The 23509-nt window shown below is 41.0% G+C and overlaps 13 pseudogenes; all 13 read right to left on the reverse strand.

The window, feature by feature from the left end:
• Nucleotides 1-3602: 3602 nt before the first annotated feature.
• On the reverse strand, nt 3603-3721 carry LOC142717951 (5S ribosomal RNA; annotated as a pseudogene).
• Nucleotides 3722-5602: 1881 nt separating this feature from the next.
• On the reverse strand, nt 5603-5721 carry LOC142717959 (5S ribosomal RNA; annotated as a pseudogene).
• A 5378-nt stretch (nt 5722-11099) lies between these two features.
• LOC142717889 (5S ribosomal RNA) lies at nt 11100-11218 on the reverse strand (annotated as a pseudogene).
• A 1147-nt stretch (nt 11219-12365) lies between these two features.
• Nucleotides 12366-12484, reverse strand: LOC142717953 (5S ribosomal RNA; annotated as a pseudogene).
• Nucleotides 12485-16248: 3764 nt separating this feature from the next.
• Nucleotides 16249-16367, reverse strand: LOC142717936 (5S ribosomal RNA; annotated as a pseudogene).
• Nucleotides 16368-16434: 67 nt separating this feature from the next.
• On the reverse strand, nt 16435-16553 carry LOC142717904 (5S ribosomal RNA; annotated as a pseudogene).
• Nucleotides 16554-17365: 812 nt separating this feature from the next.
• LOC142717881 (5S ribosomal RNA) lies at nt 17366-17484 on the reverse strand (annotated as a pseudogene).
• A 67-nt stretch (nt 17485-17551) lies between these two features.
• Nucleotides 17552-17670, reverse strand: LOC142717890 (5S ribosomal RNA; annotated as a pseudogene).
• A 378-nt stretch (nt 17671-18048) lies between these two features.
• On the reverse strand, nt 18049-18167 carry LOC142717948 (5S ribosomal RNA; annotated as a pseudogene).
• Nucleotides 18168-20678: 2511 nt separating this feature from the next.
• LOC142717961 (5S ribosomal RNA) lies at nt 20679-20797 on the reverse strand (annotated as a pseudogene).
• A 1387-nt stretch (nt 20798-22184) lies between these two features.
• On the reverse strand, nt 22185-22303 carry LOC142717821 (5S ribosomal RNA; annotated as a pseudogene).
• Nucleotides 22304-22557: 254 nt separating this feature from the next.
• On the reverse strand, nt 22558-22676 carry LOC142717962 (5S ribosomal RNA; annotated as a pseudogene).
• A 439-nt stretch (nt 22677-23115) lies between these two features.
• Nucleotides 23116-23234, reverse strand: LOC142717844 (5S ribosomal RNA; annotated as a pseudogene).
• Nucleotides 23235-23509: the final 275 nt, after the last annotated feature.

Below are 23509 nucleotides of genomic sequence, written 5' to 3' on the forward strand. Positions count from 1 at the left end.
AAAGGGGACTGTTCCTACTTGTGGCCTAGCTGTAGCGCAAGCTATACAACTCCCATTTTTGTAAGACTTTTGGCAGTATATCTAAGCCATTCTAGCCGTTCGTGTGGTTCATTTCGCTAGGGCCCATGAACTGCACATCCTAGCTCCATATGTGTTTATATGTATGGCTCAGATGTATTTGTCTGACCATGTTAACTCCTTAACGCCGAAGGACGGATATATCCGTCCTCAGTAGCTGCTAGTTCGCGCAGGAGGACGGATATATCCGTCCTGTGAAGGCGCGGGTACTGAGACTGTACCCACGCGATCAGCGGCAAGAGCCCGGCTGTTATACACAGCCTGGCTCCTGCTGCAACTGCCGGAATCGAAGCGCGCGCCGATTCCGGCAGTTTAACCCATTAAATGCCGCTGTCAATAGTGACAGCGGCATTTAATGTGTTTGACAGAGGGGGGAGCTCCCTCTGTCACCCGATCGGCGCCCCCGCAAACAAATCGCGGGTCGCCGTCGGGTTTCCATGACAGCCGGGGGTCTAACAAAGACCCCCAGGTCTGCCTTCAGCATCTGCCTGTTAGGCGATGTCGGAGGCATGACCTAACAGGTTGCCTGTCAGTTTTACACTGACAGGCAATAATGCTTTGGTATACTAAGTATACCAAAGCATTATATATGCGATCGGCACATCGCATAGTGAAGTCCCCTGGTGGGACTAAAAAAAAAAAATGTAAACAGTTAAATAAAGTTTGTGAAAAAAAAAAAATAATAATTACAGTCAAAGTCAAATAAAACTACTTTTTTGGCCCAAAAAGTGGTTTTATTCAGTAAAAGTGTCAAAACAAATCACACATACACATATATGGTATCCCCGCAATCGTAACAACTTGACCAATAAAATGAACACATTAATTAAACCGCCGGATGAACGGCGTCCAAAGAAAATGCAAAAAACAACGTCAAAATTCGCTCTTTTCTCCCATTCCCCCCATAAAAAATAAAATAAAAGTTAATCTATAAGTCCTATGTACCCCAAAATAGTACTAATGAAAACTACACATTGTCCCGCAAAAATCAAGCCCACATACGGCCACATCGACGGAAAAATAAAAACGTTACGGCTCTTGGAATGCGGCGATGCAAAAACAAGTAATTTTTTTCTAAAAGGGTTTTTATTGTGCAAACGTAGAAAAAACATATAAAACCTTTACATATTTGGTATCCCCGTACTCGTGCCGACCCATAGAATAAAGTTAACATGTTATTTATGCTGCATAGTAAACAGCGTAAATTTATAACGTGAAAATTAATGCTGGAATAGCTGCTTATTTTCAATTCTCTCCTAAAATAAAGTTAATAAAAGTTAATCAATATATTATAAGCATCTAAAAATGGTGCAATTACAAAATACAACTCGTCTCGCAAAAAACAAGCCCTTATACGGCTATGTAGACGGAATAAAAAAAGAGTTACAACTCTTGGAATGCGACCGTGAAAAAACAAAAAATAATCCTTGGTCATTAACGTACAAAATGGCCCGGTCATTAAGGGGTTAATTTGGATGCTTCTTCTTTATTTTGATTACACTTTGTTTTGATGGGGTCACAAAAATCAACTTGAAACATAGCTGTTCGTCCTATACTAAAGTTAAGGCTAACCACGCTCCATTTCCAGTGACCTGTAGTTCCAGAATTAAAGTTATCTGCGGGATCCCTATTCTTACTTGGATCATACCTTCCTCCCACCAATCCAAAAATTATAACCCCCAAGTATCATCATTCCTAGATCTGATCTCTTTGTCCGGGGAGGAGTAATTGGATTCTTCACCAGGTTTGAGACAAGCCTTCACTTTTGGAAGTCCTAGCGAGGTCTTAAAGTGTTATTCATCTGCGATTTGACGAGAAAAGGCACATTTCAGCTTAGAATGGCCGTTAACGTTTAAAGCTTTAGTCTATTTTTCTTTTTAATCGATTGTGAAACAAAACCTAAACAGCATAACAATAGGTCAACAGCACCACAGATTCCCAGACAGTCTCCAACAGTGGTACTAGCGAGGCCTTAAGCTGTGTAACTACTGCAATCTGATGAGAGAAGGCACAATCAGCTTAGAATGGCTATTCACATCTTTAGCCTTAGTCCATAGTCCTTTTTTAATCAATTGTGAAACAAAATCTAAACAACATAATAAAAAGTCAACCGCACCACGGATTCCCAGACAGTCTCCCACACTGGTACTAGCAAGGTCTTAAAGTGTTATTCATCTGCGATTTTACGAGAAAAGGCACATTTCAGCTTTTAATGGCCATTAACTTTTAAAGCTTTAGTCTATTTTTAATCGATTGTGAAACAAATTCTAAACAGCATAACAACAGACCAACAGCACCTCAGATTCCCAGACAGTCTCCCACACTAGTACTAGCAAGGACTTAAGCTGTGTAACTTCTGCAATCTGACAAGAGCAGGTACATTCAGCTTAGAATAGCAATTGACATTAAATGCTTTAATTCATAGTCCTTTTTAATCGATTGTGAAACAAACTCTAAACGACATAATAAAATGTCAACCGCACCACGTATTCCCAGACAGTCCCCCACACTGGTACTAGCGATGCCTTAAGCTATGTAACTTCTGCAATCTGATGAGAGGAGGCACATTTGGTTTAGAATGGCCATTGACATTAAATGCTTTAATCCATAGTCCTTTTTTAATCGATTGTGAAACAAAATCGAAACGACATAATAAAAAGTTAACCGCACCACAGATTCCCAGACAGTCTCCCACACTGGGACTAGCGAGGCATTAAGCTGTATAACTTTTGCGATCCGACGAGAGCAGGCACATTCAGCTTAGAATAGCCCTTGCCATTAAATGCTTTAATACATAGTCCTTTTTAATCGATTATAAAACAAATTATAAACAGCATAGGTCTACAGCACCACGGATTCCCAGACAGTCTCCCACACAGGCATTAGCGAAGCCTTAAGCTGTGCAACTTCTGCGATCTGACGAGAGCAGGCACATTCAGCTTAGAATGGCCATCGACTTTAATCCATAGTCCTTTTTAATCGATTGTGAAATGAAATCTAAACGACATAAAACATCAACCGCACCACGGATTCCCAGACAGTCTCCCACACTGGTACTAATGAGGTCCTAAAGTGTTAGGGTATGTGCACACACACTAATTACGTCCGTAATTGACGGACGTATTTCGGCCGCAAGTACCGGACCGAACGCACTGCAGGGAGCCGGCCTCCTAGCATCATACTTATGTACGATGCTAGGAGTCCCTGCCTCTCCGTGGAACTACTGTCCCGTACTGAAATCATGTTTTCAGTATGAGACAGTTGTCCTGCAGTGAGGCAGGGACTCCTAGCATCGTACATAACTATGATGCTAGGAGCCCGGCTCCCTGCAGTGTGTTCGGTCCACTACTTGCGGCCGAAATACGTCCGTCAATTACGGACGTAATTAGTGTGTGTGCACATACCCTTATTCATCTGCGATTTGACGAGAAAAGGCACATTTCAGCTTAGAATGGCCATTAACTTTTAAAGCTTTAGTCTATTTTTAATCGATTGTGAAACAAATTCTAAACAGCATAACAATAGGTCAACAGCACCACAGATTCCCAGACAGTCTCCCACACTGTTACTAGCGAGGCCTTAAACTGTGTAATTTCTGCGATCTGACGAGAGAAGGCACATTCAGCTTAGAATGGCCATTGACATTAAACACTTTAATCCATAGTTTTTTTTAATCGACTGTGAAACAAAATCTAAATGACATAATTACAAGGCAACCGCACCACGGATTCCCAGTCAGTCTCCCACACTAGCACTCGCGAGGCCTTAAAGGCAATGTGTTGCCAGAAAAACATGTTTTTTTTTTTAAATTAAACATTTAGTGTGTGGGTGATTAAACATTGTTCAAATTTTTTTTATTTTTTTCACGAGTCAGGAAATATTATAAATTGGATTCAATTGGATTCAAATTTATAGTATTTACCATTTCTGGTCACTAGATGGAGCCATTCCCAAAAATATGTGGTAAAGCAACCACATAGCTTTTCTGCTGCAAAATTGGGTAAAAAGCCCTCGCTCTAGTGAGCTCTCAGCATCCCCCCCTCCTTTATCCTGGCTAGTGCCGGGATAAACGAGGGGTTTGAACGGTGTAACCTCCTACACTGTGTGTCGCCATTTTTTGAGCTAACACACAGTGTAGTAGGTTTACATACAGTAGTAAACACACACAAACACGAACATACATTGAAATCTCTTACCTGCTCCTGCCGCCGCGGCTCCCTCCGGCCCGTCCGCTCCGTCTGCTGCCGCTGGTCCAAGTGCACAAGTCCGGAAGCCGCGACCGGAAGTAGTAATATTACTGTCCGGCCGCGACTTCCGGTCCACAGGAAAATGGCGCCGGACGGTGCCAATTTCAAATTGGACTGTGTGGGAGCGGCGCATGCGCAGTTCCCACACAGACGCCGTACACACAAGTGAATGGGACGGGAGCCGTTCGCAGTCCCTATGGGACTGTGGCTGCCGTATTCCATGTCTGTATGTGTCGTTAATCGACACACACAGAAATGGAACAAAAAATGGCAGCCCCCATAGGGAAGAAAAAGTGTAAAAATAAGAAAAAGTAAAACACAAACACACAAATAAATTTAAATGTTTTTAATAAAGCACTAACATCTTGAACATATGAAATTTTTTTGGGTGATGACACTGTTCCTTTAAGCTGTTTAACTTCTGCGATCTGACAAGAGCAGGCACATTCAGCTTAGAATAGCTATTGACATTAAATGGTTTAATCCATATTCCTTTTTAATCGATTGTGAAACAAAATCTAAACGACATAATAAAAAGCAATCCGCACCACGGATTCCCAGCCAGCCTCCCACACTGGTACTAGCGAGGCCTTAAGCAGTGTAATTTCTGCAATCTGACGAGAGCTGGCACATTCAGCTTAGAATGGCTATTGACATTAAATGCTTTAATCCATGGTCCTTTTTAATCTATTTTGAAACAAAATCTAAACGACATAATAAAAAGTCAACCGCACCACGGATTCCCAGACAGTCTCCAACACTGGTACTAGTAAAGGCTTTAGCTGTGTAACTTCTGCGATTTAACGAGAGCAGGAACATTCAGCTTAGAATGGCCATTGACATTAAATGCTTTAATCCATAGTCCTTTTTAATCGATTGTGAAACAAAATCTAAACGACATAAAAAGTCAACCGCACCACGGATTCCCAGACAGTCTCCCACACTGGTACTAGCGAGGTCTTAAAGTGTTATTCATCTGCGATTTGACGAGAAAAGGCACATTTCAGCTTAGAATGGCCATTAACTTTTAAAGCTTTAGTCTATTTTTATTTTTAATCGATTGTGAAACAAAATCTAAACGACATAATAAAAAGTCAAGTGCTCCACGGATTCCCAGATAGTCTCCCACACTGGTACTAGCGATGCCTTATGCTGTGTAACTTCTACAATCTGACGAGAGAAAGCACATTCAGCTTAGAATGGCCATCGACAGTAATGCTTTAATCCATAGTCCTTTTTAATCGATTGTGAAACAAAATCGAAACGACATAATTAAAGGCCAACAGCACCACGGATTCCCAGACAGTCTCCCACACTGGTACTAGCGAGGCCTTAAGCTGTGTAACTTCTGCGATCTGACGAGAGAAAGCACATACAGCTTAGAATGGACATTGACATTAAATGCTTTAATCCATAGTCCTTTTTAATCGATTGTGAAACAAAATCTAAACGACAATAAAAAGCCAACAGCACCACAGATTCCCAGACAGTCTCCCACACTGGTACTAGCGAGGCCTTAAAGTGTTATTCATCTGCGATTTGACGAGAAAAGGCACATTTCATCTTAGAATGGCCATTAACTTTTAACCCCTTCCTGACATTTGCCGTAAATGTACGTCATGGAAAGCATTGACTTCCCGAATCTTGACGTACATATACGCCGAATGTTTGGGACTGGCTCAGAAGCTGAACCGGTGCCATCATCACCGGATCTCAGCTGTATCTTACAGCTGACATCCGGCTGGGACTGAAATTAGCTTCGATCCCCGCCATTAACCCCTTAAGTGCAGCGCTCAAACGCGATCCCTGCACTTAAGGTGTTTGCAGCTCATCGGAACCCCAGTAATGAAATTGCCGGGGTTCCGGTGGCTGCAATGGCAACCGGAGGCCTAATACTGGCCTCCCGGTCTGCTTAGCACCGAAGCCGGTCAAGATCCGCCCGGCGGCGGAGCCTGATCGGCTTCCGTAGCTGCCGGGTCAGGAGCTGATCCGGCGTCATCAGCGGTGGAAGTCAGCTGTAATGTACAGCTGACATCCACCTGCAACGGCAGGAACCAGAGCTATCTCCCCTCCGATCCCTGCCATTAACCCCTTCGATGCAGCAATCGAAAGCAATTGCTTCATCGTATCGGTTACTAGCAGATCGCCAGCCCTGACAGGCAATCAGGACTGGCGACTGCTGTTATGGCAACAGGAGACACAATGGTCTCCTGCTCTGTGATTACGGAAGCCGATTTAGGCCCCGCCGGGAGGCGAAGCCTAATCGGCTTGCTGTCAGTGAATGACTGACAGATCTAATACATTGCACTACATAGGTAGTGCAATGCATTAGAATAAAAAAAAATCTGACCGTTGGACCTTCAAGTCCCCTAGTGGGACTTGAGAAAAAGTGTAAAAAAGGTATAAAAAAGTGTAAAAAAAAGTGCAAATAATAAAAGTTTGAAAACAATAAAAGTTTCAAGTAATCAAATAAAACACAATCCCCTTTTACTCTTATCAAGTCCTTTATTATTGAAAAATAATAATAAACCATATGTATTTGGTATCGCCGCGACCGTAACGACCTGAGGTATCAAAATATTATATTATTTATTGCACGCGGTGAACAGCGTAAGAAAAAACGTAAAAAACGTTACCAGAGTTTCTGTTTTTTAGTCACTTTGCCCTACAAATGTTAGAATAAAAAGTGATCAAAAAGTTGCACGTATCCAAAAATGGTACCTATAAAAACTATAGCTCGTCCCGCAAAAAACAAGCCCTCATACACCTCCGTCGACAAAAAAATTAAAAAGTTATGGTTCTCACAACTTGGCGACAGAAAAAATACATTATTTTTACAAAAGTAATTTTATTGTGCAAAAAGTTGTAAAACATAAAAAAGTCCTATAAAATAGGTATCGCCAGAATCGTACTGACCCGCAGAATAAAGTTAACATGTAATTTATAACGCATGGTGAACGCTGTATAAAAAAAACGAAAAAAGCTGTGCCAGAATTGCGTTTTTTTGTTTACCTGGCATCCCAAAAAATAGGATAAAAGGTGATCAAAAAGTTGCATGTACCCCAAAATGGTACCAATAATAACTACAGCTCGTCCCGCAACAAACCAGCCCTCATACCGCTACGTCTATGAAAAATAAAATTTGTTATGGCTCCAATAAGTCAGGAAATAAAAAAATATGCAGTTGTGCCCGAGGGGAACATTTCTTCTGTTTGAAGAGGCGATTTATCAAGGACCTAAAATTAGGGAACCAGGAAAGGGAGGGCCCAAACATATCCGCTGGAAGCGACGGTGCCCGTATTATACCAGGACAACACTTCCTAGCAAAATTCCCCAAACTACAAAGGCGCGGAGTGTGGATCAAAAGGGGGATAATAAAGGACGCCATATATCAGTGCGACACCGGCCTGTGCAGAAATGATTGTGTCACAGCGTAACACACATCTATGGATCATTTTATTGGTTTTTTTTACCCCATTATTATACCACCTGACTATGCCCCTTATATACTCCGCCCGGCTTACATATGCCCTACATTATAAACGGAAACACCAGTAAGACTCCAAACAAAACTACTACCAAGCAAAATCCACGCTCCAAAATACAAATGGCGTTTCCTCCCATCTGAACCCTACAGCGTCCCCAAACAGCAATTTCCTCCCACATATATGGCACCGTCATACCCGGGAGAACCCTTTTAGCAATTTTTGGGGTGTGTGTCTTCAGTGGCATAAGCTGGGCACGACATATTTGCCACTGAATGGCATATCTAGGGAAAAATATAAATTTTGAATTTGCACCATCCACAGCGCATTCATATATGGAAAAGACCTGTGGGGTGAAAATGCACACTACACCCCTTAATAAATGCCTTGAGGGGTGCAGTTTCCATAATGGGGTCACTTCCCAGGGGTTTATTTTTATTATTTCACATCTGAGCCTCTGCATTTGTAAACCAATACTTTGTAAATCGCCAAATTAGGCCTCAATTTTACATGGTACGCTTTCACTCCTGAGCCTGGTCGACTGTCCGGACAAGAGATTAGGGCCACATGTAGGGTGTTTCTAAAACCAGGAAACCCAGCATAATAATTAGAGAGCTGTCTTGTTATGGTGGCACAAGCTGGGCACCACATATTGTCCACATATCTGTGGAAAAAAATCCCATTTTCACTCTGCAACATCGAGTTCACACTAATTTCTACAAAACACCTGCAGGGTTAACATGCTCACTACACCCCTAGGTAAATGCATTGAGGGGTGTAGTTTCCAAAATGGGGTCACTTCTGGGGGGTTTCCACTGTTTTGGGCCCACAGGCGCCCAGAAACCAATCCAGCAACATCTGCACTCCAAATGGCGGTCCTTCCCTTCTGAGCCCTGCCGTGTGCCCAAACAGCAGTTTATGACCACATATGGGGTATTGCTGTACTCGGGAGAAATTGCTTTACAAATGTTGGGTTCTTTTTTTTCCTTTATTTGTTGCGAAAATGAAAAAATTTGCGCTAAAGCTACGTCTTATTGAAGAAAAAGGATTGTTTTTATTTTCACTGCCCAACTCTAATAAATTCTATGAAACATCTGTGGGGTCAAAATGCTCACTACACCCCTAGATGAATTCCTCAAGAGGTGTAGTTTCCTAAATGGTGTAACTTTTGGGTGTTTTCATTGTTTTTTCCCCTCAGGGGCTTTGCAAATGTGACATGGCCGCCGCAAACCATTCCTGCTCAATGTGATCTCCAAAGCCAAATAGCGCTCTTTCCCTTCTAAGTCAAGCCGTGTCTCCAAACAGCCGTTTATTACCACATGTGGGGCATTGTTTTACTCGGGAGAAATTGCTTTACAAATTTTGTGGTGCTTTTTCTCCTTCAGTCCTTGTGGAAATGAGTAAAAATAAGCTAAACCTACATTTTCTTTGAAAAAATGTTGATTTTTATTTTCAGGGCCTACTTCCAATAATTTCTGCAAAAAAACTGTGGTGTCAAATCGCTCACTATACCCCTAGATAATTTCCTCAATGGGTGTAGTCTCTAAAATGGGGTCACTTGTGGGGGGTTTCCACTGTTTTGTCTCCTCAGGGACTTCGTAAATGTGACATGGCCTCCGCAAACCATTCCTGCTAAATGTGAACTCCAAAAGCCAAATGGCACTCCATCCCTTCGAAGCCCTGCCGTGTGTCCAAACAGCCGTTTAATACCACATGTGGGGTATTGTTTTACTCGGGAGAGATTAGTTTACAAGTTTTACGGTACTTTTTCTCCTTCAGTCCTTGTGGAAATGAGAAAAAATTAGCTAAACCTACATTTTCTTTGAAAAAATTTAGATTGTCATTTTCAGTGCCTATTTCCAATAATTTATGCAAAAAACCTGTTGGGTCAAAACGCTCACTATACCCCTAGATAATTTCCTCAATGGGTGTAGTTTCCAAAATGGGGTCACTTGTGGGGGGTTTCCACTGTTTTGTCCCCTCAGGGGCTTTGTAAATGTGACATGGCCTCCGCAAACCATTCCTGCTAAACTTGAGCTCCAAAAGCCAAATAGCGCTCTTTCTCTTCTCAGCCCTGCCGTGTCTCCAAACAACCGTTTATTACCACATGTGGGGTATTGTTTCACTCGGGAGAAATTGCTTTACCAATTTTCATGGTGCTTTTTCTCCTTTAGTCCTTGTGGAAATGAGAAAAAATATCGCTAAACCTAAATTTTCTTTGAAAAAATGTCGATTTTAATTTTCACGTCCTACTTCCAATAATTTCTGTAAAAAACCTGTGCGGTCAAAATGCTCACTGTACCCCTAGATAATTTCCTTGAGGTGTGTAGTTTTCCAGATGGGGTCACTTTTGGGGGATTTTGACTGTTTTGGCACCGCAAGAGCCCTTCAAACCCGACATGGTGCCTAAAATTTATTCTAACAAAAATAAGGCCCCAAAATCCACTAGGTGTTCCTTTGCTTCTGAGGCCGGTGTTTCAGTCCAGTATTACGCTACGGCCACATGTGGGATATTTCCTAAAACTGCAGAAACTGGGCAACAAATATTGAGTTGCATTTCTCTGGTAAAACCTTCTGTGTTATAAAAAAAATTGTACTAAATATTTATTTCTGCAAAAAAATATGAAATTTGTAAATTTCACCTCTACTTTGCTTTAATTCCTGTGACATGTGTAAAGGGTTAAGACATTTTATAAATGCTGTTTTGAATACTTTGAGGGGTGAAGTTTTTAAAATGGGGTGACTTTTTGGGGGTTTCTAATATATAAGGCCCTCAGAGCCACTTCACAACTGAACTGGTCCCTGTAAAAATGGCCTTTTAACATTTTCTTGAAAATGTGAGAAATTGCTGCTAAAGTTCTAAGCCTTGTGATGTCATAGAAAAATAAAAGGATGTTCAAAAAACAATGCCAATCTAAAGTAGACATATGGGTGATGTTAATTAGCAACAATTTTGTGTGTTATAAGCAGATACATTTAAATTGAGAAAAATGCTAATTTGCGCAATTTTTCGCTAAATTTTGGTGTTTTTCACAATTAAATACTGAACATATCGAGCAAATTTTGCCAGTAGCTTAAAGTCCAATGTGTCACGAGAAAACAATCTCAGAATTGTTTGGATAGGTGAAAGCATTCCGGAGTTATTACCACATAAAGTGACACATGTCAGATTTGAAAAATGAGGCTCGGTCAGGAAGGTCAAAAGTGGCTAAAGAGGGAAGGGGTTAAAGCTTTAGTCTATTTTTATTTTTAATCGATTTTGAAACAAAATCTAAACGACATAATAAAAAGTCAACCACACCACGGATTCCCAGACAGTTGCCCACACTGGTACTAGCGAGGCCTTAAGCTGTGTAACTACTGCGATCTGACGAGAGCAGGCACATTCAGCTTAGAATGGCCATTGACATAAAATGCTTTAATCCATAGTCCTTTTTAATCGATTGTGAAACAAAATCTAAACGACATAATAAAAAGTCAACTGCACCACGGATTCTTAGACAGCCTCCGACACTGGTACTAGCGAGGATTTAAGCTGTGTAACTTCTGCGATCTGATGAGAGCAGGCACATTCAGCTTAGAATGGCCATTGACATTAAATGTTTTAATCCATAGTCCCTTTTAATCGATTGTGAAACAAAATCTAAACGACATAATAAAAAGTCAACCGCACCACGGATTCGCAGACAGTCTCCCACACTGGTACTAGCGAGGTCTTAAAGTGTTATTCATCTGCGATTTGACGAGAAAATGCACATTTCAGCTTAGAATGGCCATTAACTTTTAAAGCTTTAGTCTATTTTAAATCGATTGTGAAACAAATTCTAAACAGCATAACAATAGGTCAACAGCACCATGGATTCCCAGACAGTCTTCTACACTGGTACCAGCGAGGCCTTTAAATTTGTAACTTCTGCGATCTGACGAGAGCAGGCACATTCAGCTTAGAATGGCCATTGACATTAAATGCTTTAATCCATAGTCCTTTTTAATCGATTGTGAAACAAAATCTAAACGACATAATAATTAGTCAACCGCACCACGGATTCCCAGACAGTCTCCCACACTGGTACTAGCGAAGTCTTAAAGAGTTATTCATTTGCGATTTGACGAGAAAAGGCACATTTCAGCTTAGAAAGGCCATTAACTTTTAAAGCTATAGTCTATTTTTATTTTTAATCGATTGTGAAACAAAATCTAAACGACATAATAAAAAGTCGCCCACACTAGTACTAGCGAGGCCTTAAGCTATGTAACTTCTGCGATCTGACGAGAGCAGGCACATTTAGCTTAGAATGGCCATTGAAATTAAATGCTTTAATCCATAGTCCTTTTTAATCGATTGTGAAACAAAATCTAAACGACATAATAAAAAGTCAACCGCACCACGGTTTCCCAGACAGTCGCCCACACTGCTACTAGCGAGGTCTTAAAGTGTTATTCATCTGCGATTTGACGAGAAAATGCACATTTCAGCTTAGAATGGCCATTAACTTTTAAAGCTTTAGTCTATTTTAAATCTATTGTGAAACAAAATCGAAACGTCATAATAAAAAGTCAACCGCACCTCAGATTCCCCGACAGTCTCCCACAACGGGACTAGTGAGGCCTTAAGCTGTTTAACGTCTGCGATCTGAAGAGAGCAGGCAAATTCAGCTTAGAATGGCCATTGACATTAAACACTTTAATCCATAGTCCTTTTTAATCGATTGTGAAATAAAATCTAAACTACATAAAAAGTCAACCGCACCACAGATTCCCAGACAGTCTCCCACACTGGTACTAGCGATGTCTTAAAGTGTTATTCATCTGCGATTTAATGAGAAAAGGCACATTTCAACTTAGAATGGCTATTAACTTTGAAAGCTTTACTCTATTTTTATTTTTAATCGGTGTGAAACAAAATCTAAACAACATAATAAAAAGTCAACCGCACCACGGATTCCAAGACAGTCGCTCACACCGGTACTAGCGAGGCCTTAAGTTGTGTAGCTTCTGCGATCTGACGAGAGCAGGCTTAGAATGGCCATTGTCATTAACCCCTTAAGGAGGCAGCCTAGTTTTGGCCTTAAGGCTCAGAGACCATTTTTAAAATCTGACATATTTCACTTTATGTGGTAATAACGTCGGAATGCTTAAACCTACCCAAGCTATTCTGAGATTGTTTTCTTGTGACACATTGGGCTTCATGTTCGTGGTAAAATTTGGTCGATATATTCAGTGTTTATTGGTGAAAAAGTGCAAAATTTAGAGAAAATTTTGAAAAAATAGAATTTTTCAAAATTTAAATGCATCTGCTTGTAAAACCACCCAAAATAGTTACTAGTTCACATTTCCCATATGTCTACTTTAGATTGGCATAGTTTTTTGAACATTCTTTTATTTTTCTTGGACGTTACAAGGCTTAGAACATAAACAGCAATTTCTCATATTTTTAAGAAAATTTCAAAAGCCTTTTTTTTAAGGTACCTCTTGAGTTCTGAAGTGGCTTTGAGGGGCCTATGTATTAGAAACCCTGATAAAACACCCCATTTTAAAAACTAGACCCCTCAAAGTATTCAAAACAGTATTTAGAAAGTTTTTTAACCCTTCAGGCATTTTACAGGAATTAAAGCAAAGTGGAGGTGAAATTTGCACATTTCATTTTTCTTGCTGAATTTCAATATTATTCAAATTTTTTTCTGTAATACGGAAGGTTTTACCAGAGAAACACTACTAAATATGTATTGTCCAGATTCTGCAGTTTTTAGAAATGTCCCACACGTGTCTCTAGTGCACTCGTGGAATAAAACACAAGCCCCAGAACCAAAGAAGCACCTAGTGGATTTTGAGTCCTCTTTTTTATTAGAATATATTTTAGGCAGCATGCCAGGTTTGAAGAGGTGTTGAGGTGCCAAAACAGTAGGAATCCCCCAATAGTGACCCCATTTTGGAAACTACACCCCGCAAGGAATTAATTTATGGTTGTTGTTGCAATTTTGACCGCACAGTTTTTTCACAGCACGTATTTGAATTGGTGTAAAGAATCTGCCAGGCACAGCTTCGGGGTTAACTCCCATAGGTAATCAGTCTACACCTGAATCTACGTCTCTGAGACTGACTCCATCTTCCACCACTCAGGATGGCAGGCTTAGGAGTGGGAGAGCCTATCGCAGCCTGGCCAGACGGAGCTAGCTCCCGCCCTCTGTCTATTTATACCTGCCTTTCCTGTTCCTCCCTTGCTTGTGATTCTTTCCGTGTGGTTTCCTGGCCCAGCTACAGCTCCTAACTATTTTATCCTGCTCCATACTGACCCTGGCTTACTGACTACTCTCCTGCTCTGCGTTTGGTACCTCGTGCTCTCCTGGTATGACTTGGCTCGTTCACCACTCTGTTGCTCACGGTGTTGCCGTGGGCAACTGCCCTTTTCCCTTTGCTTTGTATTCCCTTGTATGTTTGCCTCGTGCACTTACTGAGCGTAGGGACCGCCGCCCAGTTGTACCCCGTCGCCTAGGGTGGGTCGGTGCAAGTAGGCAGGGACAGAGTGGCGGGTAGATTAGGGCTCACTTGTTCGTTTCCCTACCCCCGCCGTTACAATTGGGCTGTGAAATGAAAAAAATTTCATTTTTTCCAATAAAATTTCATTTGTGATCAAAATTTCTTATTTTCACAGGGAACAAAATACCCCATTTTGTTGCCCAATTTGTGCTTAGTGTGGCAATACCCCATTTGTGGTGATAAACTGCCGTTTGGGCCAATGGGAGGGCTCAGAAGGAAAGGAGCGCTATGTGTTTGTTGGAGTCCAGATTTTGCTGGATTGGTTTTCGGGTGCCATGTCGCATTTGCAGAGCCTCAGAGGTATCAAAGCAATGGAAACCCAACAGAAGTGACCCCATTTTGAAAACTACACCCCTCAAGGAATTCATATATGGGTAATGTGACCATTTAGACCCCATAGTTGCCTCACAGAACTTATTTAAATTAGGCTGGGAATTAAAAAAATATATATTTTTTCCAATAATATGTAATTTTAGCTCAAAAATTCTTATTTTCACAAGAAATAAAATACTCCATTTTGTTGCCCAATTTGTCCTGAGTGCGGCAATACCCCATTTGTGGTGATAAACTTCCGTTTGGGCCCATGGGAGGGCTCAGAAGGAAAGGACCACCATTTGGCCTACTGGGGATTTTCTAGTGTGAAGTCATATATGCAGAAGCCCCTGAGGTACCAGTACAGTTGAAACCCGCAAGAAGTGACCCCGTTTTAAAAACTACACCCTTAAGGCAATCATCTAGAGGTGTAGTGAGCATTTTGACCGGAGACCTACACCCCATAAACTGTAATGTGGGTTCTCCCGGGTATGGCAATACCCTCAATGTGGCTGTTATCAGCTGCCTGTGCACTCAGCAGGGCCCAGACGGGAAAGACAAGGGGGGATAAGCTGAGCAGAGTGCATCAGGGTAAGTAAAATTGGGGTAAATTATAAACCAAGGGATGTATGATAAATTTTAAAACACTCTTTCATACAGAGCTCTGGTTTTTCGGGACACATGTCACATTGATATATTGTGTCCTCCCTTATCCCACTCTTATAGCAGACTTTGCACCTCTTTTGACTTTTTCCCTTCTTGCCAGTTTGGGGAACTTCTCCTGAATTTTTAGAATGGCCATTGACATTAATTGCTTAAATCCATAGTACTTTTTAATCGATTGTGAAACAAAATCTAAACGACATAATAAAAAGACAACCGCTCCATGGATTCCCAGACAGTCGCCCACACTGGTACTAGCGAGGACTTAAACTGTGTAATTTCTGCAATCTGACGAGAGAAGGCACATTCAGTTTAGAATGGCCATTAACTTTTAAAGCTTTAGTCTATTTTTATATTTAATCGATTGTGAAACAAATTCTAAACGACATAATAAAAAGTCAACCAGCCCACGGTTTCCTAGAATGTCTCCCACACTAGTACTAGCAAGGCCTGAAGCTGTGTAATTTCTGTGATCTGACAAGAGCAAGCACATTCAGCAGATAATGGCCATTGACATTAAAATGCTTTAATCCATAGTCCTTTTTAAACGATTGTGAAACAAAATCTAAACGACATAATAAAAGGTCTCCCACCCTGGTACTAGCGAGGCCTTAAGCTGTGTAACTTCTGCGATCTGACGAGAGCAGGCACATTCAGCTTAGAGTGGATATTGACATTAAATGCTTTAATCCATAGTCCTTTTTAATCGATTGTGAAAAAAAATCTAAACAATAATAAAAAGGCAAGCGCACCACGGACTCCCAGACAGTCTCCCACACTAGTACTAGCGAGGCCTTAAGTTGTGTAACTTCTACGATCTGACGAGAGCAGGTACATTCAGCATAGAATGGCCATTGACATTAAATACTTTAATCCATAGTCCTTTTTAATCGATTGTGAAACAAAATCTAAACGACATAATAAAAAGTCAACCGCACCACGGATTCACAGATAGTCTCCCACACTAGTACTAGCGAGGCCTTAAACTGAGTAACTTCTGCGATCTGACGAGAGCAGGCACATTCAGCTTAGAATGGCCTTTGACATTAAATGCTTTAATCCATAGTCCTTTTTAATCTATTGTGAAACAAAATCTAAACGACATACTATAAAGTCAACCGCACCACGCATTCCCAGACAGTCTCCCACACTGGTACTACTGAGGGCTTAAGCTGTGTAACTTCTACGATCTGACGAGAGCAGGCACATTCAGCTTAGAATGGCAATTGACATTAATTATTTTAATCCATAGTCCTTTTTAATTGATTGTGAAGCAAAATCTAAACAACATAATAAACAGTCAACCACACCACGGATTCCCAGACAGTCTCTCACACTGCTACTAGCAAGGCCTTAAGCTGTGTAACTTCTGCGATCTGACGTGAGTAGGCACATTCAGCTTAGAATGGCCATTGACATTAAATGCTTTAATCCATAGTCATTTTTAATCGATTGTGAAACAAAATCTAAACGAAATAATAAAAAATCAACTGCACCACTGATTCCCAAACAGTCCCCCACACTGGTACTAGCGAGCCCTTAAGCTGTGCGACTTCTGCGATCTGTCGAGAGCAGGCACATTCAGCTTAGAATAGCCATTGACAGTAAATGCTCTAATTTCATAGTCCTTTTTAATTGATTGTGAAACAAAATCTAAACGACATAATAAAAAGTCAACCGCACCACGGATTCCCAGATAGTCTCCCACACTGGTGCTAGCGAGACCTTAAGCTGTGTAGCTTCTGCGATCTGACGAGAGCAGGCACATTCAGCTTAGAATGTCCATTGACTTTAAATTCTTTAATCCATAGTCCTTTTTAATCGACTGTGAAACAAAATCTAAACTACATAATAAAAAATCAACCGCACCACGGAATCCCAGACAGTCTCCCACAGCGGTACTAGAGAGGCCTTAAGCTGTGTAACTTCTGCAAACTGACGAGAGCATGCACATTCAGCTTAGAATGGCCATTGACATTAAATGTTTTAATCCATAGTCATTTTTAATCGATTGTGAAACAAAATCTAAACGACATAATGAAAAGTCAACCACACCACGGATTCCCAGACAGTCTCCCACACTGGTACTAGCGAGGCCTTAAGCGGTGTAACTTCTGCGATCTGACGAGAGCAGGCACATTCAGCTTAGAATGGCCATTGACTTTATATGCCTTAATCCATAGTCCTTTATAATGGATTGTGAAAAAAAATCGAAACGACATAATAAAAAGGCAACCGCACCACGGACTCCTAGACAGTCTCCCACACTGGTACTAGCGAGGCCTTAAGCTGTGTAACTTCTGCGATCTGACGAGAGCAGGCACATTCAGCTTAGAATGGCCATTGACATTATATGCTTTAATCCATAGTCCTTTTTAATCGATTGTGAAAAAAAATCGAAACAACATAATAAAAAGGCAACCACACCACGGACTCCTAGACAGTCTCCCACACTGGTACTAGCGAGGCCTTAGAATGACATTAAATGTTTTAATCCATAGTCATTTTTAATCGATTGTGAAACAAAATCTAAACGACATAATAAAAAAGCAACCGCACCACGGATTCCCAGATAGTCTCCCACACTAGTACTAGCGAGGCCTTAAACTGAGTAACTTCTGCGATCTGACGAGAGCAGGCACATTCAGCTTAGAATTGCCTTTGACATTAAATGCTTTAATCCATAGTCCTTTTTAATCTATTGTGAAACAAAATCTAAACGACAAAGTCAACCGCACCACGCATTCCCAGACAGTCTCCCACACTGGTACTAGCAAAGACTTAAGCTGTGTAACTGCTGCGATCTGACGAGAGCAGGTACATTCAGCTAAGAATGGCCATTGACATTAAACTCTTTAATACATAGTCCTTTTTAATCGATTATGAAACAAAATCTAAACAACATAATAAAAAGGCAACCGCTCCACGGATTCCTAGACAGTCTCCCTCACTGGTACTAGCGAGGTCTTCAGCTGTGTAACTTCTGCGATCTGACGAGACAAGGCACATTCAGCTTAGAACGACCATTGACATTAAATGATTTAATCCATAGTCCTTTTTAAACGATTGTGAAACTAAATCTAAACGACATAATAAAAGGACAACTGCACCACGGATTCCCAGACAGTCTCCCACACTGGTACCAGCGAGGCCTTAAGCTGTGTAACTTCTGCGATATGACGAGAGCAGGCACATTCAGATTAGAATGGATATTGACATTAAATACTTTAATCCATAGTCCATTTTAATCGATTGTGAAACAAAATCTAAACGACATAATAAAATGTCAACCACACCACGGATTCCCAGACAGTCTCCCACACTGGTACTAGCGACGCCTTAAGCAGTGTAACTTCTGCGACCTGACGGGAGCAAGCACATTCAGCTTAGAATAGCCATAGGCACTAAATGCTTTAATCCATAGTCCTTTTTAAACAATTGTGAAACAAAATCTAAACAACATAATAAAAAGTCAACCGCACCACGGATTCCCAGACAGTGTCCCACACTGGTACTAGCGAGGTCTTAACTGTGTAACTTCTGCAATCTGACGAGAGCAGGCACATTAATCTTAGAATGACCATTGACATTAAATGTATTAATCCATAGTCCTTTTTAATCGATTGTGAAACAAAATCTAAACGACATAATAAAAATAAAAGTGCACCACGGATTCCCAGACAGTCTCTCACACCGGTACTAGCGAGGCCTTAAACTGTGTAACTTCTCTGATCTGACGAGAGCAGGCACATTCAGCTTAGAATGTCCATTGATGTTAAATGTTTTAATCCATAGTCCTTTTTAATCGATTGTGAAACAAAATCTAAACGACATAATAAAAAGGCAAGCTCACCACTGATTCCCAGACAGTCTCCCACACTGGTACTAGCGAGGCCTTAAGCTGTGTAACTACTGCGATCTGACAAGAGCAGACACATTCAGCTAAGAACGGCCATTGACATAAATTGTTTTAATCCATAGTTTTTTTTAATCGATTGTGAAACAAAATCTAAACGACATAATAAAAATTCAACCGCACCACGATTTCCCAGATAGTCTCCCACACTGGTACTAGCGAGCCCTTAAGCTGCATAACTTCTGCGATCTGACAAGAGCAGGCATATTCAGCTTAGAATGGATATTGACAGTAAACGTTTTAATCAATAATCCCTTTGAATTGATTGTGAAACAAAATCTAAACGACATAATAAAATGTCAAACACACCACGGATTCCCAGACAGTCTCCCACACTGGTACTAGCGAGATCTTAAGCTGTGTAACTTCTGCGATCTGACGAGAGCAGGCACTTTCAGCTTAGAATGTCCATTGATGTTAAATGTTTTAATCCATAGTCCTTTTTAATCGATTGTGAAACAAAATCTAAACGACATAATAAAAAGGCAAGCTCACCACTGATTCCCAGACAGCCTCCCACACTGGTACTAGCAAGGACTTAAGCTGAGTAACTTCTGCGATCTGACGAGAGTAGGCACATAAAGCTTAGAATGGCGATCGACATTAAACTCTTTAATCCTTAATCCTTTTTAATCGATTGTGAAACAAAATCTAAACAACATAATAAAAAGGCAACAGCACCAACGATTCCCAGACAGTCTCCCACACTGGTACTAGCGAGTCCTTAAGCTGTGTAACTTCTGCGATCTGACGAGAGCAGAACTTCCAGCTTAGAATGGCCATTGATATTAAATGCTTTAATCCATAGTCCTTTTTAATCGATTGTGAAACAAATTCTAAACGACATAATAAAAAGTCAACCGCACCACGATTTCCCAGATAGTCTCCCACACTGGTACTAGCGAGCCCTTAAGCTGCATAACTTCTGCAATCTGACAAGAGCAGGCATATTCAGCTTAGAATGGATATTGACAGTAAACACTTTAATCCATAGTCCTTTTTAATCGATTGTGAAACAAAATCTAAACGACATAATAAAAAGTCAACCACACCACGTGTTCCCGAACAGTCAACCACACCACTGATTCCCAGACAGTCTCCCACACTGGTACCAGCAAGGACTTAAGCTGTGTAACTTCTGCGATCTGATGAGAGTAGGCACTTTCAGCTTAGAATGGCCATTGACATTAAGCACTTTAATCCATAGTCCTTTTTAATCGATTGTGAAACAAAATCTAAACGACATAATAAAAAGGCAACCACACCACAGATTCCCAGATATTCTTCCACACTGGTACTAGTGAGACCTTAAGCTGTGTAACTGCTGCGATCTGGCAAGAGCAGGCACATTCAGCTAAGAATGGCCATTCACTTTAAATGCTTTAATCCATAGTCCTTTTTAAACGATTGTGAAACAAAATCTAAAACGATATAATAAAAGGTCAACCGCACCACGGCTTCTCAGACAGTCTCCCACACTAGTACTAGCGAGGCCTTAAGCTGTGTAACTTCTGCCATCTGACGAGAGCAGGCACATTCAGCATAGAATGGCCATTGCCATTAATTACTTTAATCCATAGTCCTTTTTAATCGATAGTGAAACAAAATCTAAAAGACATAATAAAAAGGCAACCACACCACGGATTCCCAGACAGTCTCCCACACTGCTACTAGCGAGGCCTAAAGCTGTGTAACTTCTGCGATTTGACTAGAGCAGGCACATTCAGCTTAGAACGGCCATTTCCATTAAATGTGTTAATCCATAGTCCTTTTTAATCTATATTGAAGCAAAATCTAAACAACATAATAAAAAGGGCACCGCACCACGGATTCCTAGACAGTCTCCCACACTGGTACTAGCGAGGCATTAAGCTGTGTAACTTCTGCGATCTGACGAGAGCAGGCACATTAAGCTTAGAATGGCCATTGACGTTAAATGCTTTAATCCATAGTCCTTTTTAATCGATTGTGAAACAAAATCTAAACGACATAATAAAAAAGCAACCGCACCACGGATTCCTAGACAGTCTCCCACACTGGTACTAGCGAGGCCTTAAGCTGTGTAACTTCTGCGATCTGATGAGAGGAGGCACGTTCAGCTTAGAATGGCCATTGACTTTGTATGCTATAATTCATAGTCCTTTTTAATCGATTGTGAGACAAAATCTAAACGACATAATAAAAAGTCAAGCGCACCACGGATTCCCAGAGAGTCCCCCACACTGCTACTAGCGAGGTCTTTAGCTGTGTAACTTCTGCGATCCGACAAGAGCAGGCACATTTAGCTAAGAATGGCCATTGACACTTAATGCTTTAATCCATAGTCCTTTTTAATCGATTGTGAAACAAAATCTAAACGACATAATAAAAAGTCAATCGCAGCAACGATTCCCAGACAGTCTCCCACACTAGTACTAGCGAGGCCTTAAGCTGTGTAACTTCTGCGATCTGACGAGAGCAGGCACATTCAGCTTAGAATGGTTATTGCCATTAAATGCTTTAATCCATAGTCCTTTTTAATCTATTGTGAAACAAAATCTAAACGACATAATAAATAGTCAACCGCACCACGGATTCCCAGACAGTCTCCCACATTGGTACTAACGAGGGCTTAAGCTGTGTAACTTCTGCGATCTGACGAAAGCAGGCACATTGAGGCAAGAATGGCCATTGAGGCAAGAATGGCCATTGACATTAAGTGCTTTAATCCATAGTCCTTTTTAAACGATTGTGAAACAAAATCTAAACGACAAAATAAAAGGTCAACCACACCACGGATTCCCAGACAGTCTCCCGCACTGGTACTAGCGAGGCCTTAAGCTGTGTAACTTCTGCAATCTGATGAGAGCAGGCATATTACGCTTAGAATGGCCATTGACATTAAATGCTTTAATCCATAGTCCTTTTTAATCGATTGTGAAACAAAATCTAAATGACATAATAAAAAGTCAACCGCACCACGGATTCCCAGACAGTCTCCCACACTGGTACTAACGAGGCCTTAAGCTGTGTAACTTCTGCGATCTGATGAAAGCAGGCACATTCAGCCAAGAATGGCCATTGACATTAAGTGCTTTAATCCATAGTCCTTTTTAAACGATTGTGAAACAAAATCTAAACAACATAATAAAAAGCCAACAGCACCACAGATTCCCAGATATTCTTCCACACTGGTACTAGTGAGACCTTAAGCTGTGTAACTGCTGCGATCTGGCAAGAGCAGGCACATTCAGCTAAGAATGGCCATTCACTTTAAATGCTTTAATCCATAGTCCTTTTTAAACGATTGTGAAACAAAATCTAAAACGATATAATAAAAGGTCAACCGCACCACGGCTTCTCAGACAGTCTCCCACACTAGTACTAGCGAGGCCTTAAGCTGTGTAACTTCTGCCATCTGACGAGAGCAGGCACATTCAGCATAGAATGGCCATTGCCATTAATTACTTTAATCCATAGTCCTTTTTAATCGATAGTGAAACAAAATCTAACAGACATAATAAAAAGGCAACCACACCACGGATTCCCAGACAGTCTCCCACACTGCTACTAGCGAGGCCTAAAGCTGTGTAACTTCTGCGATTTGACTAGAGCAGGCACATTCAGCTTAGAACGGCCATTTCCATTAAATGTGTTAATCCATAGTCCTTTTTAATCTATATTGAAGCAAAATCTAAACAACATAATAAAAAGGGCACCGCACCACGGATTCCTAGACAGTCTCCCACACTGGTACTAGCGAGGCATTAAGCTGTGTAACTTCTGCGATCTGACGAGAGCAGGCACATTAAGCTTAGAATGGCCATTGACGTTAAATGCTTTAATCCATAGTCCTTTTTAATCGATTGTGAAACAAAATCTAAACGACATAATAAAAAGACAACCACACCACGTATTCCCAGACAGTCTCCCACACTGGTACTAGCGAGGCCTTAAGCTGTGTAACTTCTGCGTTCTGACGGGAGCAAGCACATTCAGCTTAGAATAGCCATTGACATTAAATTCTTTAATCCATAGTCCTTTTTAATCGATTGTGAAACAAAATCTAAACGACATAATAAAAAGGCAAGCTCACCACGGATTCCCAGACATTCTCCCACAATCTGCATACGAGGGCAGGCACATTCAGCTAAGAATAGCCATTAACATTAAATGCTTTAATCCATAGTCCTTTTTCAATGATTGTGAAACAAAATCTAAACTACATAATAAACGGTCAACTGCACCACGGATTCCCAGACAGTCTCCCACACTGGTACCAGCGAGGCCTT

The sequence above is a fragment of the Rhinoderma darwinii genome, unplaced genomic scaffold (assembly GCF_050947455.1).
Source record: "Rhinoderma darwinii isolate aRhiDar2 unplaced genomic scaffold, aRhiDar2.hap1 Scaffold_4575, whole genome shotgun sequence".
NCBI lineage: Eukaryota > Metazoa > Chordata > Amphibia > Anura > Rhinodermatidae > Rhinoderma > Rhinoderma darwinii.